Raw genomic sequence first — 19,072 nt, 5'->3', positions numbered from 1 at the left:
TTTTTCCCCCAGTAATTCTATTGATTTACTTTCATATAACAGTAATGTTTTGTTTTCTGATGCTTTTTTACAACATTCAATTTCAGTTTTTAGTTAAGTCTTTCATTTTGAGAAAGTTAAATTCACATGCAGTTTTAAGAAAGAATACAGATCCTGTATACACCTTACCCAATTTCTCTCGGTGATAATATCTTGCAAATCTATTATATCACAACAGAGATATGACAATTGATACAGTCAAGATATAGAACATTTCTACCACCAGAAGGATCCTTCATGTTGCCCTTTTGTAGTTGTGCCTATTTCCCTCCCACCCCACCCTTTCCTTAATCCCTGATGACTGTCAATCTGTTTTCCATTTCTATTATTTTGTAGTTTCAAGAATTTCATATAAATCTTATACAAATATAGCATTTATATAGTGTGTATTTGGCTTTGTTCACTCAGCATAATTCTCTGGAGATTCATACAGGTTATTGCATGTATCATTAGCTCATTGCTTTTTATTGCTAATTAGTATTTCATGGTATGGATGTACCACAGTTTGTTTAACCAGTCATCCATTGAAGGATATCTGCATTGTTTTCAGTTTGGGGCTATTACTATTAAAACTAGTATAAACATTCATGTACAGCTGTTTGTATGAATATAAATTTTCATTTCTTTGGAGTGTAATTGCTGGTGTATGGTAGTTGCATGTTTAGTTACTCAAGAAATTGTCAAACTGTATTCCAGAGTGACTGTACCATTTTACATTCCTACCAGCAATCTATGATGTACTCATATTTCTCTGAGAATACTAATTAGATTATCTTAAAATATCTCTTCTCTTTCTTGAACTATATTTATTCTGGGCTCAATATTCTGCTTGTTGTTTTAAAACTTACTGTCTTATTCTGTTGATTTTTATCATATATGTTAAATTTTTGTTGCCTGTTGATATACTTCAGAATGAAGTATTTGGTTGATTATTGTAGGTAAGTTGAAATTGGTTTTCTTTGCTATTGTATAGGCGGGTGTGTTTCCTGATAGGTTTCTCACCTGATTGGGAAGCCTAATGGAAGCTTTGTTTCTGGAGACTAGGCTGGACATTTTGAATGGCAAGCTTCATTTTAAGATGCCTATATGAAGAGTTAGAATGTTTGGCTTGGGAATCCCCAAATTCCAGCCTGTGGAATGCTTTAATTTAAGTGTTAAGTTCAATATTTGAAGGCCTAACTACACATAGAGTTAAGCACTCTAGTTTTGGGGTGGTGTGTGTGTATATATGTGTGCGTGCTCACACGCACATGTGTATGTGAGTGTTTTGAACATGGAGCAGGAGACAGGGAAATGGCCTTCCCATCTCATCTCTCTGTATGGAGGAGTAGGGAAGGATAGAATGAAGACAGAGACCGATCAGGATTCCATAGATGGTCATTAAAATTAATACCCTTCTAGCCTCACTTTTCACCATCTCTCTGTGTGGAAGAGTTGGACAGGATGGGCTGATGGCAGAGACTTGTCACAAGTTTTTGGTAATCATTCAAATTAACACCTCTATATCCCCCTGTAAATACTTCAAGAATAGATCCTCACTGGGCTTTTCCCATGAATATCAGCTTGTACCATATTCATGTATTCAGCACCACATTTATAACAGGGCAAGAGAGTAACCTGTCCTGAGCTCCATGCTTTAGATGATCCCAATTATACACACACAAAAAATTAAACTTATCAAAGTACATATAGCAACTTCTGTCCCTTAGCATCTGCCACTCAGACCTGCAACCCTAAGCAAGCTGTCTTGTGACGAATATTGTTTGGATCCAGGAGAAAACATTTTCCCACCTCTTGCCCTGTGCCCAAATGTATCCAAATACTAAGGAGTTTCATGTGTTGGATACTGCTTCAGGATATTGCTTCAGGATACTGCTTCAGGATGTCAGAAACATTTAAATGCCTTATGTAACAGAAAACACTAATTAACTTGTTCAATATCTTTTCTCTCAGATGATATAAATCCCATAGATTCTTGCTTAAGGAAGTATTATTTCACAGTAGTGACAGGCATCCCTTCCCTTCCTTTTCTTTATGTTGCAATATTGTTTCTGGAGAGATACACATGGTTTTTATAACCAGTACAAAATGCAGCTGAGAAATATTTTGCTACATTTAACAATTCATATTCCTTTTAAATGTACATATATAGCTCTTTATGTTGGAAAATAGGTGGGCATTAAAAGGTAGTATTGTGAATATCTTTATATATATAATCATATCGATAAGATTTGAGTAAATTTTCAAAAAATACTATACATTTCAGCTTTATTTAAAATTTTAACTAAAATTTTGAAATTCAATAATTAAGGTATATATTTGGCTTTTAATTTTAAAAGTTTGAATATTATATAAAGTAACTGAAAGCATATGTGAACATAGCTATGTTTTAATATTTTATAGTAATTTAATTTTATCAACATAAATTCAAAATTTGTATATATATATATATATATATATATATATATATATATATATATATACATATTGTTTTTCTTTTTTTTTTTTTGTGATACGTGGGCCTCTCACTGCTGTGGCCTCTCCCATTGCGGAGCACAGGCTTCGGACGCGCAGGCTCAGTGGCCATGGCTCACGGGTCCAGCTGCTCCACAGCATGTGGGATCTTCCCAGACCGGGGCACGAATCCGTGTCCCCTGCATTGGCAGGCAGACTCTCAACCACTGCACCACCAGGGAAGCCCAAAAATTTGTATATTTTGAACATGATCACCTTTTAATCTTTTATTGCATTAATATGAAAATCTTTATTTTAACAACATTAAAGAAAAGGAAAAATAAATTGTATGGAATGAATATTCATAAATATGAATTATATATATATATCTATATTTTATTACTCAACCAAATATCACTGACTAATCAATAGAAAATTGTTATACATTAATAATTAACAATTTGTAATATTCTTCCAAAATTTTCATATAAAAACAGTCAACCAGGCTTTTAACTTTTTTCAAGGCAGGATAATATATATGTTTTATGTAACAGATTTTTAGCTTGACTTAGAAGTCTTATACTCTTGCCAGGTCCCCAAATTGTTAAAGGTGTGTCCAAGCTCTTATTTGATTTCTGGTTCCAAAAATGTGTTTAAATCTTTTTGCTATTTTTTCCTTACTCTTTTAGTTCAGATATTTACTATGATGTTTTTAGAAAATATCACACACAAACAATTCTGCCCAGTCTTCAGTAAACGCTTTCACCTCAAAATAAGTGCCTTCTTCTGTTGTGCACTTGACTGCTTTTTACTCCTCCAAGACTCCATGTTTTCCTATGGAACTCCTGTTGTATAAATGCTGTGTGTGTGTGTGTGTATGTGTGTGTGTGTGTGTGTGTGTGTGTGTGTGTGTGTGTGTGTGAGAATAAAGATGTTCTTCCATATTTGCTCTCTGTATCCTTGCTATTTAAAGTAAGGTCTGCTGATCAGTAACTTATGCATCTCTTGGGAACCAATGAGAAATGCAGAATCACAGGCCCTACCACATATTTACTCATTCAAAATGTGCATTTTTAACAAGATCACCTGGTGATTTATATCCACATTAGTGCTTGAAGGGCACTGCTCAATATCTTGGCTATCATAATTTCTATGGTTTTCCTTTAATTCTGTATTTTGAGAGGATTCTCTGATACAGTAACTAAATTTTGCTAATTCAGATCTTTATTGTTATGTATGTGATTCAGTGCCACTAAGGGCTATTTTATTATTATTATTATAATCTCTGATATATTTTTATTTCTATGGAAGTTATCTTCTTTTTTATTCTCTCATTATACTTGATTTCCCCTTTTACTTCTTGTAATTCTGTAAATTTATATATATTTTTTCAGTTATATAAATATGTGCATAGATTTATAATTGTGATATATTCATGAAGGATTGACCATTTTGTCATTTTATGAAATCTCCCTCGTTATCACTGGAAATGGTGCTTGCCTTAAAGTCTGCTTGATTTAGTAACAGTCCTGTTAAAGTAGATTTCCTCTTAGTATTTTTCATACTGAATGTTTTCATTGTTTTACCTTGAACCTGATTACTTTTTTTTTTTTAGAACCTGATTACTTTTATTTAAATTGTGTTTTTTGGTAAATAGCAACCATTTCGAAATATGCCATAACTGTTGTCCAAAACAAAGGGAACTTTGTAAGGTCCTTGTATGACCTTGTTGTGTCTCCTTTGTTGACTTTAGAATTCCTTAATTACTCCCACTTGGATAAAGTCTTTGTTATGCAGCTCTTTTCACTGTAAGCCACTGTTACACCAATCCCTCTTGGTATGGTGGCAAGGTATGGGAGAAGTTTCTTTCAATTTATGATTAAATCTCAGTCGTTTAGTGGGCCCATGTCTCTGAGCTGTGACTTGCAACAATGTTTCTTAGCCTTAATTTCTCCTCTTAGGTAATACAGGGAGGATTTGGGGTGGGGGAGGGAGTAGAATTGGATAAATGCTCTTCTCCCTAGGGTGTAATAAGGCTCTGGTAAAGCCTTTTCTCCTGCAAAGTTCCCTTTGTTTTGGAGAACAGTCTTGGCATATTTCAAAATGGTTATGTTTCCTTTTCCTGTTTCAGAGCCAGTAGAGGATCTTTCCAGGCTTTTCACTGTGAGGATCTCATTGGGCTCCTGAAGGCAAAGTCCATGAAAGTGTACCCCCGACACACATGCCAAAACACAGCTCTTAGGAGTTCTCCCTCATGCTAGTGTACTCAACCTCAAACAGTTTGTTAAAATTACAACTTAAGTGTTCCTAGGACTTTTTGTTTCCAGGTTTCAGCTGTGATTCTCTATTCATCTCTCTCTCCAGATTGCAAGAGTGGCAGTTTGCCCTGTGATCACAATTCTCTGATGGGTCTAAGAAGAGTCCTTAATTTTCAGTTTGTTCAGCAGTTTTCTTTCTGTAATGATGGAAATAGCTATCTCCTAGCTGTTTACATGTCAAAGTTGAAACCAGGAGTCTCTTTTGGTTTGTTTATAACTTCTGAAACAGTAAATATTTTTAAGATGTTTTATTTCATAAAAGAAGTATATCATGCTGTATGCAATCTTTGGAGACTCTTTTGTCCTCAACATTTTATCACAAAATTCTTTCATGTTTTTACATGTTGCTAGTTCATTTGTTTTGACTACTGTATAATACTGCATTTTACTGTACCACAGTTAATTCATCTACATTATTGTTTATGAGCATTTGGTTTTTTTCCAGTTTGTCGATATTGTGCACAGTACTTGAAAATACACAAACCCTTTTTAGTATATATGTAGGAGGGGAATTTCTGGCTCATATATATGTCTATTGTCAACTTTAGGAGATAATGCTAATGCCTTATGAAGGTATACATATTTATATATACATATTTCATTCTGTTAATATGGTAGATTAAAATGATTTTTTGTCAAATGGCAAACCAACTTTGCTTTTCTTGGATAAACCCCAACAAGTCATGGTGTATTATTCTTTTTGTACATTACTTTAAATTATCTACTGATATTTTGAAAGGGAATTTGCATCTATATTTATGAGGGATATTGGTATAAATTTTCTTTTTCCGTGATGTTTTGGTCAGTTTTTGGTATCAGGGTTTTAATGTCCTGGCTAGCTGATTTAGGAAGGATTTCCTCCACTTCTATTTATGAAAACAGTTTATTTTAGATATGGCATTATTTATTGCTTAAATATTTGATTAATTAATTAATGAAACTGTGCCTGGAGGTTTTCTTCCTTCCCTCCTTCCTCCCTGCTTTCTTTCCTCCTTCCCACCCATTCATCCTTACGTTCTTTCTTTCTCTTTTTTTTCCTCCCTCTTCTCCTCTCTTTCTATTTCTCTCTCCTGATCTTGCTCTCTCCATTTTATTTTCTGCTTTTCTTAGGTGGTTTCTGATTATGAATTGAATTACCTTAATGAAAAGTGTTTTTCTAAATTTTTATTTCTTCATCTGTCAGTTTGGGTAATTCATGGTTTTCAATAAATATCTCCAGTTAGCTAGGTTGTTGAATTTAATGATATAAACAGATTTATAATATTATTTTATTACCCTTTTAATGTCTGTAGTCCTTTTAATATGTTTAATGATATTCCCTTTTTAATTACTGCTTTAGGCAATATGTATATCTTTTTTTCTTAATCAGTCTGGTTAGTATCTACAATTTTTATTATTTTTCCCCCCAAACCCCATATCTTAACTTTATTATCTATTGTTATCTGTTTCCTATTTCTTGATTTATGATCTTATTTTTATTATTTACCTTCTATTATTTTAGGTTTAATTTGCTCTTTTACTAGTGCTCTTATGGTACAAGCTTAGGTCATTAATTTTTAAATCATTTTTCTAGCAGTTATTTATATTTATAAAATTCTAAGCATTGCTTTGGATACATACCACAACATTTGATACTTGGATATCCATTATTGATATATATGGTAGGTGTTCAGCTCCCAATATTCACTATTTTTTCTTATGATTTCTTCTTTGACCCATGGGTTATTAACACATGTTGCAGAAATTCCAAAATTGAGGGAATCTCTCCATACTATTTGGTATGGGTTGAGATATGTTCCCACCTGAAAAAAAAGATATGCTGATGTCCTAACCCCCAGTACCTCAGAATGTGACCTTATTTGAAAGCAGAATCAATGTAGATGTAATTAGTTAAGATAAGGTCATATTGGAGTCGGGTGAACCCTTAATCCTATACGACTGGTGTCCATATAAGAAGCCAGCCATGTGAAGATAGGCACAGGGCAAAAGTCATGTGAAGGCAGAGAATCAGAGTGATGCATGAACAGGCCAAAGAATGTCAAAGATTGCTGACAAACCACCAGAAGCTAAGAAAATGCAAGGAAGGATTCCACTGCAGGTTTTAGAGGGAGATTGGCTCTGGTGACACATTGGTTTCAGACTTCTTGCCTCCAGAACTGAAACAGTAAATTTCTGTTGTTTTAAACTCCCCAGTTTGTGGTACTTTGTTATGGCAGGCCTAGGAAACTAATACACTATTACTGTATGGTTTCAATTCTTTTAAATTTGTTGAGGATTTGGTCTTATGGCTCAGCATACCTTCTACCTTGGTGAATGTTCTCTGCACTTGTACATATATGCTGCACTTGTTTGTATAGCGTTCTTATTTTGGCGAGAGGAGTAACAGATTACTCTATTTGAAGGAATGGTACTAAGGAAAGAACTTGTAGATGTTTTGGTACAACTTATAGAAATGGTAAAGGTAACCCAAACATGCGTGCACTGCCTTGGTGACCAGGGAAGTCATCCCCGTGGCTATGGGAAGCCAGTCTAAGGCTTAGCTCTCATTATCACTGTTTCCCAGGATGTGCTTGTCAAAGAGATACTCTGCCATGCCAGATTCGGGGGCCCCCATCTTGTGTAAGTTGGTTACATGGTCACGCAACTCTGATGGATTTCACCTGCTCGTTCAAGTAAAGCGTCTCAATGAAGTCACACAAATTGGGATCATTTTTGTCAGTGGCCAATTTGTGCAGTTCCAGTAATGACTGATTCACACTTTTTTCCAAGTGTAGCGCACATTCCATTGCATTCAGCCCATCCTCCCAGTCATCACGGTCTGGTTTCTTGATATCCTGAAGGAAGATTCGGCCACCCCGTTGGTTCTGCAGCTTCATCAGTTTCAAAGCATGTTCCCTCTCCTCACGAGACTGGTGAAGAAAGTATTTGGCAAAGTTCTTCAGAGCCACATCATCGCGGTCAAAATAGTATGACATGGATAGGTAGACGTAGGAGGCGTAGAGCTCCAGGCTGATCTGGCGGCTGATGGCAGCCTCCGAGTGCTGGTGGTAGTTCTGGCACACCTGCGAGGGGGATGCGGTCGTCATGGCCGGCGGCTGGGGAGAGGCGGTCGGAGGGCGCTGTGAGGTGGTGGCGAGGGCTGGTTCTGAGCGGCCGGCCGGAGTGGGGGACAAGCGCAGGGTTCTGTCCAAGCACTGTTGAAGCAGGAAACCTCGGTGACTCTCCGCGAAGACTGTGGCCGGTATAGCATTCTTTAAATGTCAACTAGATCAAGTTGGTGGTTTTCAAATCTCTTGTATCTTCACTGATTTTTTTTTCTACATTTTCTATCAGGTACTGGGAGAGGGATGTTTATTCTCTATGAGTGCTGATTTTTCTATTTTAGTCTGTCAATTTTTACTTAATATAGCTTTTTACATCCACTTTAATATGATTCATATTCAATTTTTATAACTTTCCTTAACTGTTTACTGTCACTCTGTGCCTCTTTTATTAAATTGTTTCTACTCAACACCATAGAGTTTAATCTTGCTTTTAAATCTAGTCTGACAGTCTCTGCCTTTTGATTCTAGTGTTAGACCATTTATTAATTGAATCAGTACAGGTGTTTACTTTGTCTTTACTGCAGATCCAATTTTCTGTCATATATAATTTCTCTACAGTCTGATGAACTTCTTTTATCAGTTATTATATTGTATGTCCATTTGGGACAAATTCAGCTTTCCCTACTGAGAAAGTTTTTATTTCATATTCATAGATTGCAAAGATATTCTTCTATGATTTATTCCAGCAGGTATATAAAGTTTTTACACTTACGTCTATGATCATCCTGAAATGAAATTTTGTGTGTGGAGTAAGATAGCATCCAAGTTCATTTTTTTCCCCATAATCATATCCAGTTGTCCCAGTACTATTTGTTGATAAGACAGACTTTCTTTTCCCCATTAAATTGTAGAAATGTATTTGTGGAAAGTCAAATGACCATATAAGCTTAGGTCTTATTCTGAATTCCCTATTTTATTCCATTTATTGATTCATCTATCCATATATCAATACTATTCTGTCTTAGTTAATGAAGCTTCTTTGTAAGTCTTGATATCTGGGACTAAATGTCGCACAATATCACTATCCTTTTGAAAACTAATACTAGCTCTTCTGTAGCATAAATTGTAGAATCCGACTGTCAGTTTCTTCAGTATCATAGCAATATTCCCTCAATTAATGAACATAAATAATCTCTCCATTTATTTAACCATTCTTTAATATTCCTTATCTATGTCATGGGTTTTTCAGTCATGAGCTCTTGGAAAATTTCATTAAATGTATTCCTAACTCTTTAATATTTTCATGCCACTTTAATGATATTTCAGAATTAAAATTCTCAATATTTTGTTGCTAGTATATGTTAATGCAGTTGCTTTTTTATATTTTAACTTATGTGAGTTAGAGTTCTAATATTTTTATTAATGGATTCCTGTAGATTTTTTCTAGCATATAATCATACTCTCTGAAAATAACAGTAGTTTTACTTCTTATCCAATATTTATGTATTTGTTTACTCTTCTGTCTTATTGCTTGGTTAAGACCTACTTCTAATGTTGATTAGAAGTAATGAGAGCAGACATCCCTGACTTTTCCCTATTTTAGATGGAAACTTCAATATCATAACATTAAGCTTGATGTTAGCTATAGATCTTTGCTAGAAGCATTTTAGCAGACTGAGGGAGTTCCCTCCTACTTACAGTGTGCTGAAATTAGTTATTATGATTTAGTGTTGAATTTCTTTAAAAAAATTCTTTTCTATATCTGTTGAGATCATTACTTTTGCTTCTTATTTTTTAAATAGATTTGTGGTGATTTAGATGGATTTTAGAATTTTAAACCAACCTCACATTCCTGAGATAAACCCACTTTGTTATAATCTATTTTCCTTTTTGTTAAATATTGATGGATTCAATTCATAATGTTTTCTTGAGGAATTTTGATGCTATGCTCCTGAGTAGTTTTGAACTATAAATTAATTTTCTTATAATGCCCTTGTCAGGCTTTTGTATCAAGATCACATTGTCTCATACAATCAGTTGTGACATGTTCTTATTTCTGTTATTTTCTAAAAATGTTTGTGGGAGATTGGTGTTATTTCTTCCTTAAATGTTTGATGATATTCACCAGTAAAATTGTCTGGGTGTGTAGTTACCTATCATTATTGTGCAAACTTCATGCCAGGGCGGGAAAGTGTAGCTTCATGCATCGGGACCCTGTCTTTTCCAAGGGGGTTTCTCAGATGACTGCCTTCTGTTTTGGAGCTCTGATGAATCTGGCACAATCTAGCCACCACAGGGAGAATAGAAGTGCACATTGGGATGGTAGAATGCCATTGATCTTATCTCCTGCTCTGCACAGTGAGCAGACAAAAAAAATCTCAGCTCTCAGCTTCCCCCTTGGGAGGGAAAGAGTTGATCCATGCATCCAGCAATCCATCCTCTCCAGGGCTGCACAAAGGAATGGAATCAGTACTGTATAGCACAGGGAACTATATTCAATATCCTGTCATAAACCATAATGGAAAAGAATATAAAGGAAAGAATGTCTGTATGTGTATAGCTGAGTCACTTTGCTGTACAGCAGAGATTGGCACAACATTGTAAATCAACTATACTTCAGTTGAAGAAAAATAAAAATTAAAAAAAGAAATAGCATCTGTTTCACCAGTTCTGAAGTTCTGATGGGCCAGTGGCAGCTCGTGTGTAGATGCCATTGTTTCTCTCCCATGATCAACACAGGGTTAATGGATAAAAAATCCTAGTTTTCAGCTTGCCCCTGAGAAGGAAAAGAGTTGATCTGTATGTCCAATGCCCCCACTTTTCCAGGGCTGACCAAAGAACTAACATTGATCTCACTAGTCTTGAAGCTCTGATAGATGTAGCACAGTCTAGCCACCTGGTGAAGAATGGAGGTAGCAGCTTGGGCTGGTAGATGCCATAGCTACCCCTACCTCCTGGGCTCAGCATGGAGGGAACGGACAAAAGCCACAGATGCCTGCTTTTCCCTGGGGAGGGTAGGAGTTGGTAGAGGTCCCCAAAATATCTGGCCAGGCTGATTGGCAGGGGTCTTCTTCTGTATGAGGCAAGTCAGTGAAGACTGAAAGAGGTGTCTGCCTTGTCAAATGTATAGACACCAACACAGAAAACCTATGAAAATGAGGAATCAGATAAAGATGTTCCAAACAAAGGAAACAGAGAAATCTCCAGAAACCAACCCTAATGAAACAGAGTTATGTGATTTTCCTTATAGAGAATTAGAAATAGCTCTTATAAAGATGGACAATGAGGTGGTGGGTAAATCACTTTTTAATTCTAGTATAAAAGTTAGACAAAAGTATTTTTAAAAATTATACCTAAAAATGTGTTAAAGGATACACAATATGAATACCTTCAAATTGTGACGTGTATTCATGACACCCACTCTGAAAGATTTTTTGAAAAAAAAAAGAAAAAACTATGGTGAAAAGTTTCATTTAAATTCTTTCCAAACCCAAGGATCCTTAGGCAGTAAGCAAACTCTAGCAGCATTATCAAAATCCTCCACAAGTTTGCAAATGTTTGAGTGTCAGGCTTGAGACATATTGTCTTGCCACGTTAGATGCTTTCTCTCGCGGGAAGTAAGAGGAAACCTAGAGGTTGTATGGTGCCTGTCATGGCAGGAGAAAGCTGACTTTTGGAGATAGTCAGTAAATTCTGACAATGATAACATGAACTGGAGAGGGGAGAAGTTAAAGTGTAGAGCATTTGTATGCAGTTGAACTCTAGTTATCAGCTTAAACAATGACTGTTATAAGATATATCATATTCTTATAAAATATAATAATATTATATATGTATTACATAACCCCAAAGTAACCAAAAAATACCTATAGAAATTATACAAAAGAAAAAGTGAAAGGAATGAAAGTATATCAATTCAAAATATCAAAAAAACACAAAGCAAGATGAAGGGGAACAGACAGACAAAAGAATTAAAAGACTAACAGAAAACAACGAATGGCAATAGTAAATACTTTCCTAAGAATAATAATTTAAATGTAAATAGATTAAATTCTCCAACTAGAAAACATAGAATGGCTGAAGGGATAAAAAGCAGGACTGGGCTTCCCTGGTGGTGTAGTGGTTGAGAGTCCCCCTGCCAATGCAAGGGACACGGGTTCGTGCCTCGGTCCAGGAAGATCCCACATGCCACGGAGCGGCTGGGCCCGTGAGCCATGGCCGCTGAGCCTGCGCGTCTGGAGCCTGTACTCCGCAACGGCAGAGGCCACAACAGTGAGAGGCCCGCGTACCGCAAAAACAAAAAACAAACAAAAAAAAGCAGGACTAACTATATGCTATCTACAAGAAAAATCACTATTTTTTTTAATTGAAGTATAGTTGATTCACAGTATTGTGTTAGTTTCAGGTGTACAGCAAAGTGATTCAGTTCTATTCAGTTAAATATATATATGTATATTTCAGATTATTTTTCATTATAGGTTATTACGAGATACTGAATATAGTACCCTGTGAACAAGGATGAAATATTGAAATATTGCCATCTGCAGCAACTTGGATGGACCTAGAAACTATCGTACTAAGAAAATCACTTCAGATTTAAGGACACGTATAGGCAGAAAGTGTAGGGATGAAAAGAGATAATATTCCATGTCATTGGCAAACAGTAGAGAGCAGGGTTGACTGATTTTATCAGGCAAAATAGATTTTAAATTACAAACTCTCACAAGAAATAAAGAAGGATATTATATAATGATAAAGGGTCAATCCACCGGGAAGATATTTGCACTCAGTATCAGAGCATACACTGGTAGAACTGAAGGAAGAAATAGATAGCAATACAGTAAGAGTAAGAGATTTCAGTACCACACTTTCAAGAAGGGATGGAATATCCAGACAGAAGATCAGTAAGCAAACAGAGGACTTCAATAACACTATAGGCCAAATGTAACAAAGTTTCTATAAACTTTCCACTCAATACCACAATACACCACAATACACATTCTTCTCAACTGAGAATAGATCCTTCTCCAGGATGGATCACATGTTAGATCATGAAACAAGTCTTAACAAATTTAAGATTAAAATCATACCAAGTATCATTTCTGATCACAGTGGAATAAAAATAGAAATCAGTAGCAGAAGGAAAACTGAAAAATTCACAAATATGTGGAAATTAAACCATACACTCTTGAACAACGATTGGGTCAAAAAAGAATCAGAGGAAACTAGAAAATACCTCGAGACAAAAATAAAAACACAACATACCAAAACATATGAAATTGAGAAAAAGAGTACTAAGAGGGCTGTTCATAGTTAGAAAAGTCTACATCATAAAAGAAGAAAGAGCTCAAAAAATCTAACTTCATACCTCAAGGATTTAGAAAAAGAAAAATAAAGCCCAAAGTTAGCAGAAGGAATTTAAAAAAAAGACAGAAATAAACCAAATAGAAAATGGAAAAACAATAGAAAAAAACAGTGAAACTCAGAACTGTTTTTTGAAAAGATTTTTTAAAAAGCGAAAAAACCCTGGGATAGACTAAGAAAAAGAGAGAACAATCAGTATCAGAAATGAGAGACATTACAACTTATGCCACAGAAATACAAAGAATCATAAGGACACTACTATGGACAATTATATACCAACAAGCTGAATAGTCTAGAAAAGATGAGTAAATTCCTGGAAACATACAACCTACCAAGACTAAAGCATGAAGTCTGAACAGACCTATATCTAGTATGGAGATTGAATCAGTAATCAAAAACCTCCCAAAAAAGAAAAGCACAGAGTCAGATGGCTTCACTAGTGAATTCTTAGGAAAAAATACCAATCTTTCTCAAACTTTTCCACAAAATTGAAGAGGAGGGAACACTTCCAGACTCATTTAATGAGTCCCTCACTACCCTGATACTAAAGCCAGACAAAGACCTACAAGAAGGTAGGTGAGAGAGAGAGAATCATAAGAATGTATTACCTTATCAAAAATAAATTGATTGTAAAAAAAAATTGGAGATAGTAAGACAGCAAGAAAGGGTCAAAACTTTCAAATATTATTTTTATTATTGCTTTCCTTAAACATTTGTAATATATGTTTTTTATATAAGAAAGCCTTTCCTAGCATCTCAAATTTAACTATTTACTATATGTAATACAATTGAATTTTTGCATACGTTGTGAGGAAGGAATAAAAACTTATTTTCCCCATCTGGAAAATTGTTCTAGCATCATCTATATCTATCTATCTATCTATCTATCTATCTATCTATCTATCTATCATCTATCTATATCTATTTTTATTTTGAGATGTATTTTACATAAATAATAGTGCATAAAACACAATGTAAAGAATAATTATGAGTATGTATAATTTGTAACAACCAAAGTGAAAAAAATAGATCATTTTTAGTATCTCAGAAATCCTTCATGTGTCTATCCTTTCTCCCTATTCTAAATATTTTGACTTTTATGATAATTATTACCTTGCTTTTCTTTATAATTTTACTACTTATATGAATATGTCTATAAATATATTATTTTTCCTTGATTTTGAGTGTGATGCAAAGTGAGCACACTACTGCATTACTTTTTTATTTATTGCTCAACATTGTGAGAATCTAACATCATTAAATATAGCTATAGTTATTTCATTTGGTTTGCTGTATACTATTCTATTGTATGAATATCTCCAAGTTTGTTCATTCTACTATTGATAGACATTTGAAGATTCTTCCAATTGAAAATCATTACAAACACTGCTGCTGCAAATATTTTCAATATCTACTAGCAAGCATGTACAAGATTCATTCTGCTTTGTATACTTAGATGGGATGTTGCTATATTACAAATCAAGTGTTATTTAAATGAGTAGATAATGCTAATATTTTTTCCAACATAGTTGAACAACTTACAATCTGCCAGTCATGCATGAGATTCTCCTTTGCTTCACAATTTTACCAACAATTGGTGTCATCAGAGGTTTTAGTAATTGCCAATCTGGTATGTATGCGATAATGTTTCATTGAGATTTTAATTTGAATTTGTCTGATTTACTAATGAAGTTAAAGGTATGTTTACATGTTTAGTGGTAATTGGTATATCCTCTTTTGTAAAGTATAGTAAAATTTATGGCCCATTTTAAAAAACTGGTATTTGGAGATTTTCTTAATGGCTTCTTGTAATTTTTGTTTGTTGGTATGTATTATATACATATAATTAGTTAAATATACATGTTGCACACATCCTCTCCTTACTTTCTTTTACCTTCTCACAGTTTTATTGTGTCTTTAGACAAAGAGAGATTAAGTTTAATGTAATTGAGTTTATCAGTATTTCCTTCATGCATATGGCTGTTTTCATCTAGTTTAACACATCTTTCCTTCAAGATAAAATCATAAAAATATTGTCTTATGCATCTTCTAAAAATGTATAGTTTCCCCTTTCATGCGTTAGTCATTTTTTCTGCCTGGAATTGATTTTTATAGCATTTGTAAAATTTGGGATATATTTTATATAGCATATAATTCAGCTTTTTTTTTTTTTTTTTTTTTTTTTTTTTGCGGTACACGGACCTCTCACCGCCGTGGCCTCTCCTGCTGTGGAGCACAGGCTCTGGACGCACGGGCCCAGTGGCCATGGCTCCCGGGCCCAGCCGCTCCGTAGCACGTGGGATCCCCCCGAACCGGGGCATGAACCCGTGTCCCCTGCATCGGCAGGTGGACTCCCAACCACTGCGCTACCAGGGAAGCCCTAATTCAGCATTTTTAAAGTGTACACCTAAGTGGATTACAATATATTTACTGTTGTATAGCCCTCACCACTGTCTAATTCCAGAACTTTCCACTACCCCATAATGAAACCATAGTCATTAGGAGTTAATGTCAATCACCCATCACTCCCATCCCCTGACAATCACTGTTCTACTTTCAGTCTCTATGGATTTGCCTATTCTGCAAATTTCACATAAACGTTATCATAAAATGTGACATTGGAAAATTATTGACCTTCTAGATTCCGCTCTAGATCCCAGGAATATTTTGCAACTTTCCAAAGTTTTAGGGACGTTCCTCCTGTGTTAGTTGTTAGGGCTACCATAACAAAATATCACAGACTGCGTGGCTTAAACCACAGAAATTAATTTTCTCACAGTTCTAGAGACTTCAAGTCCTAGAGCAAGGTGTTGGCAGGTTTGATTTCTCCTAAGGCCTCTCTCACATGGCCTTTTCTCTGTGTGCACGCATCTCCAAATATGGTCATATTCTAAGATTCTGGGGTTAGGGTTTCAACATATGAATTTTGAGGGGACACAATTCATTCCATAAAACCTCCCAAACTTTTTGGTTAGTCTATTGTTTTCCACAGCTGTTACACATCACCTATCATCTGAGGTGGCAGGAACCTAAGATTGTTTTAGCCTGCAAGGTTTTCAGGAAATGCTGCCCCCAATTTGCAAGCTGCTTTAACAGTAAACCTGCAAGTTACTGACATAAAAACTAACGTTTGAGCCAGTTTTCCAGGGAGATACCAGACAGGTCAGAACAAATAATTAATTACAACTCTATGTGAATAAGTTCTGTTCTTTTTCCTTTGGTGCCAGGAAAGTGGTCCAGTGGTCTGTTATTTTCATGGCTACCATGGGGAAAGGGAGCTGGGTATGGGAATGGGGTAAGTTAAATGCCACAAGATTCTCAGTTCTTACTGAGAATTGTTCTTTTCATTTTTTTCTTTTTTTGAGCAAGTACATTCTCCAGATTGTTGCAAGCCTTGGTAAGTTTCCAGAATCTAAAAAAAAGTTGATTCTGACAGTTTTTGCCAGTTTTTTCTTGCTTTTATGCATGGTAGAATTGGGGATCATTTATTCTGCCATTTTTGCTGATGTCAACCTGGAATTGATCTTTGCATATGATATGCAGTAAAAGTCCTGTTGATTCATCAGTTGTCGCCACATGACTTTTTGTAAAGTTCATCCTTTCTTGCTTTTCTTCAAGGCCATCTCTTTCATGCATCAATTGTCCATACATAGGTTACTCAGTTTCTAGGATTTTTATTTTCATTCTGAGTGATTTATTTACGCATCCATGTCCAAATACCATGCTGTCTGATTATTTTACTTTAAAATAAGTACATTTTTAAACTATTTTTAATTTAATTTTTTAGTGAAGTATAGTTGATTTACAATGTTGTGTTTCTGGTGTATAGTAAAGTGATTCAGTTTTATATATATATATTCAGTTTCATATATATATATATTCTTTTTCATATTCTTTTCCATTATGGTTTATTACAGGATATTGAATATAGTTCCCTGTGCTATATAGTAGGACCTTGTTTTTTGTCTATTTTATATATAGTAGACTGTATCTACTAATCCCAAACTCCTAATTTATCCCTCCCCCATCCCTTTTCCCCTTTGGTAACCATAAGTTTATTTTCTATGTCTGTGAGTATGTTTCTGTTTCATAAATAAGTTCATTTGTGTCATATTTTAGATTCCATCCACATATAAGTGATATCATATGATATTTGTCTTTCTGACTTATTACTTCATTTAGTATAATAATTTCTAGGTACATCCATGTTGCTGCAAATTTCATTCTTTCATGGCTAAGTAATATTCCATTGTATATATGTACCACATCTTCTTTATCCATTTATCTGTCAATGAACATTTAGGTTGCTTTCATGTTTGCCTGTTGTAAATAGTGCTGCTATGAACATAGGAGTACATGTATCTTTTTGAATTATAGTTTTCTTCAGATATATGCCCAGGAGTGGGATTGCTGGATAATACAACAACTCTATTTTTAGTTTTTTGAGGAGCCTGCATACTGTTCTCCATAGTGGCTGCACCAATTTACAGTCCCGCTAACAGTATAAGAGGGTTCCCTTTTCTCCACAGCCTCTCCAGCACTTGTTATTTGTAGACTATTTAATGATGGCCATTCTGACCAGTGTGAGGTGATACCTCATTGCAGGTTTGATTTGCATTTCTTTAATAATTAGCGATGTTGAGCATCTTCTCGTGTGCATATTGGCCATCTGTGTGTCTTCTTTGGAGAAATGTCTATTTGGATCTTCTGTCCATTATATGATTAGGTTGTTTGGTTTTTTTGTTACTTACGTGTATGAACTGTTTTCATGTTTCAAGCCCTTGTCAGTCACATTGTTTGCAAATATTATATCCTGGTCCATAGGTTGTCTTTTTGTTTTGTTGATGGTTTCCTTTGCTGTGAAAAAGCTTATAAGTTTGATTAGGTCCCATTTGTTTATTTTTGCTTTTATTTCTGTTGCCTTGGGAGACTGACCTAAGAAAACATTGGTACAATTTATGTCAGAGAATGTTTTTCCTGTGCTCTCTTCTAGGAGTTTTATGTTATCATGTCTTATATTTAAGTCTTTAATCCATTTTGAGTTTATTTTTGTGTACAATGTGAGGGTGTGTTCTAACTTCATTGACTTACATGTGGCTGTCCAGCTTTCCCAACACCATTTGCTGAAGAGACTGTCTTTTCTCCATTGTATATTCTTGCCTCCTTTGTTGAAGACTGACTGTAGGTTCGTGAGTTTATTTCTGGACTCTCTCTTCTATTCCATTGATCCATATGTCTGTTTTTGTGCCAGTACCATTCTGTTTTGATTACTGTAGCTTTGTAGTATTGTCTGAAGTTTGGGAGGGTTATGGCACCTACTTCGTTCTTTTTCCTCAGGATTGATTGGCAATTCTGGGTCTTTCATGGTACCATATAAGTTTTAAGGTTGTTTGTTCTAGTTTTGTGAAAAATGTCATGGGTATTTTGATAGGGGTTGCATTAAATCTGTAGATTGCTTTTGGTAGTAATACCATTTTGACAATATTAATTCTTCTAATCCAAAAGTATTGGATATCTTTCCATTTCTTTGAATCACCTTCAGTTTCCTTCCTCAATGTTTTATAATTCTCAGCATATAAGTCTTTCCCCTCCTTGGTCAGGTTTATTCCTAAGTATCTTTTTTTTTTTTTGATGAGATTTTAGAAGGGATTTTTTTTGTTTTGTTTTGTTTCTTTGTTGTTGTTGTTTTTTTTGTGGTACATGGGCCTCTCACTGTTGTGGCCTCTCCTGTTGCAGAGCATAGGCTCCGGACGCGCAGGCTCAGCGGCCATGGCTCACAGGCCCAGCAGCTCTGCGTCATGTGGGATCTTCCCGGTCCAGGGCACGAACCCATGTCCCCTGCATCAGCAGGCG

The 19,072-nt window shown here is 35.2% G+C and overlaps 1 pseudogene; it reads right to left on the bottom strand.

Annotated features, from left to right (window-relative positions):
* Nucleotides 1-7,447: 7,447 nt before the first annotated feature.
* LOC101327957 (ferritin heavy chain pseudogene) lies at nucleotides 7,448-7,897 on the bottom strand (annotated as a pseudogene).
* Nucleotides 7,898-19,072: the final 11,175 nt, after the last annotated feature.

The sequence above is a fragment of the Tursiops truncatus genome, chromosome X (genome assembly GCF_011762595.2).
Source record: "Tursiops truncatus isolate mTurTru1 chromosome X, mTurTru1.mat.Y, whole genome shotgun sequence".
NCBI classification, from domain to species: Eukaryota; Metazoa; Chordata; class Mammalia; order Artiodactyla; family Delphinidae; genus Tursiops; species Tursiops truncatus.
Note: the sequence above shows the minus strand (reverse complement) of the source record. Positions and strands in the feature narration are given on the sequence as shown.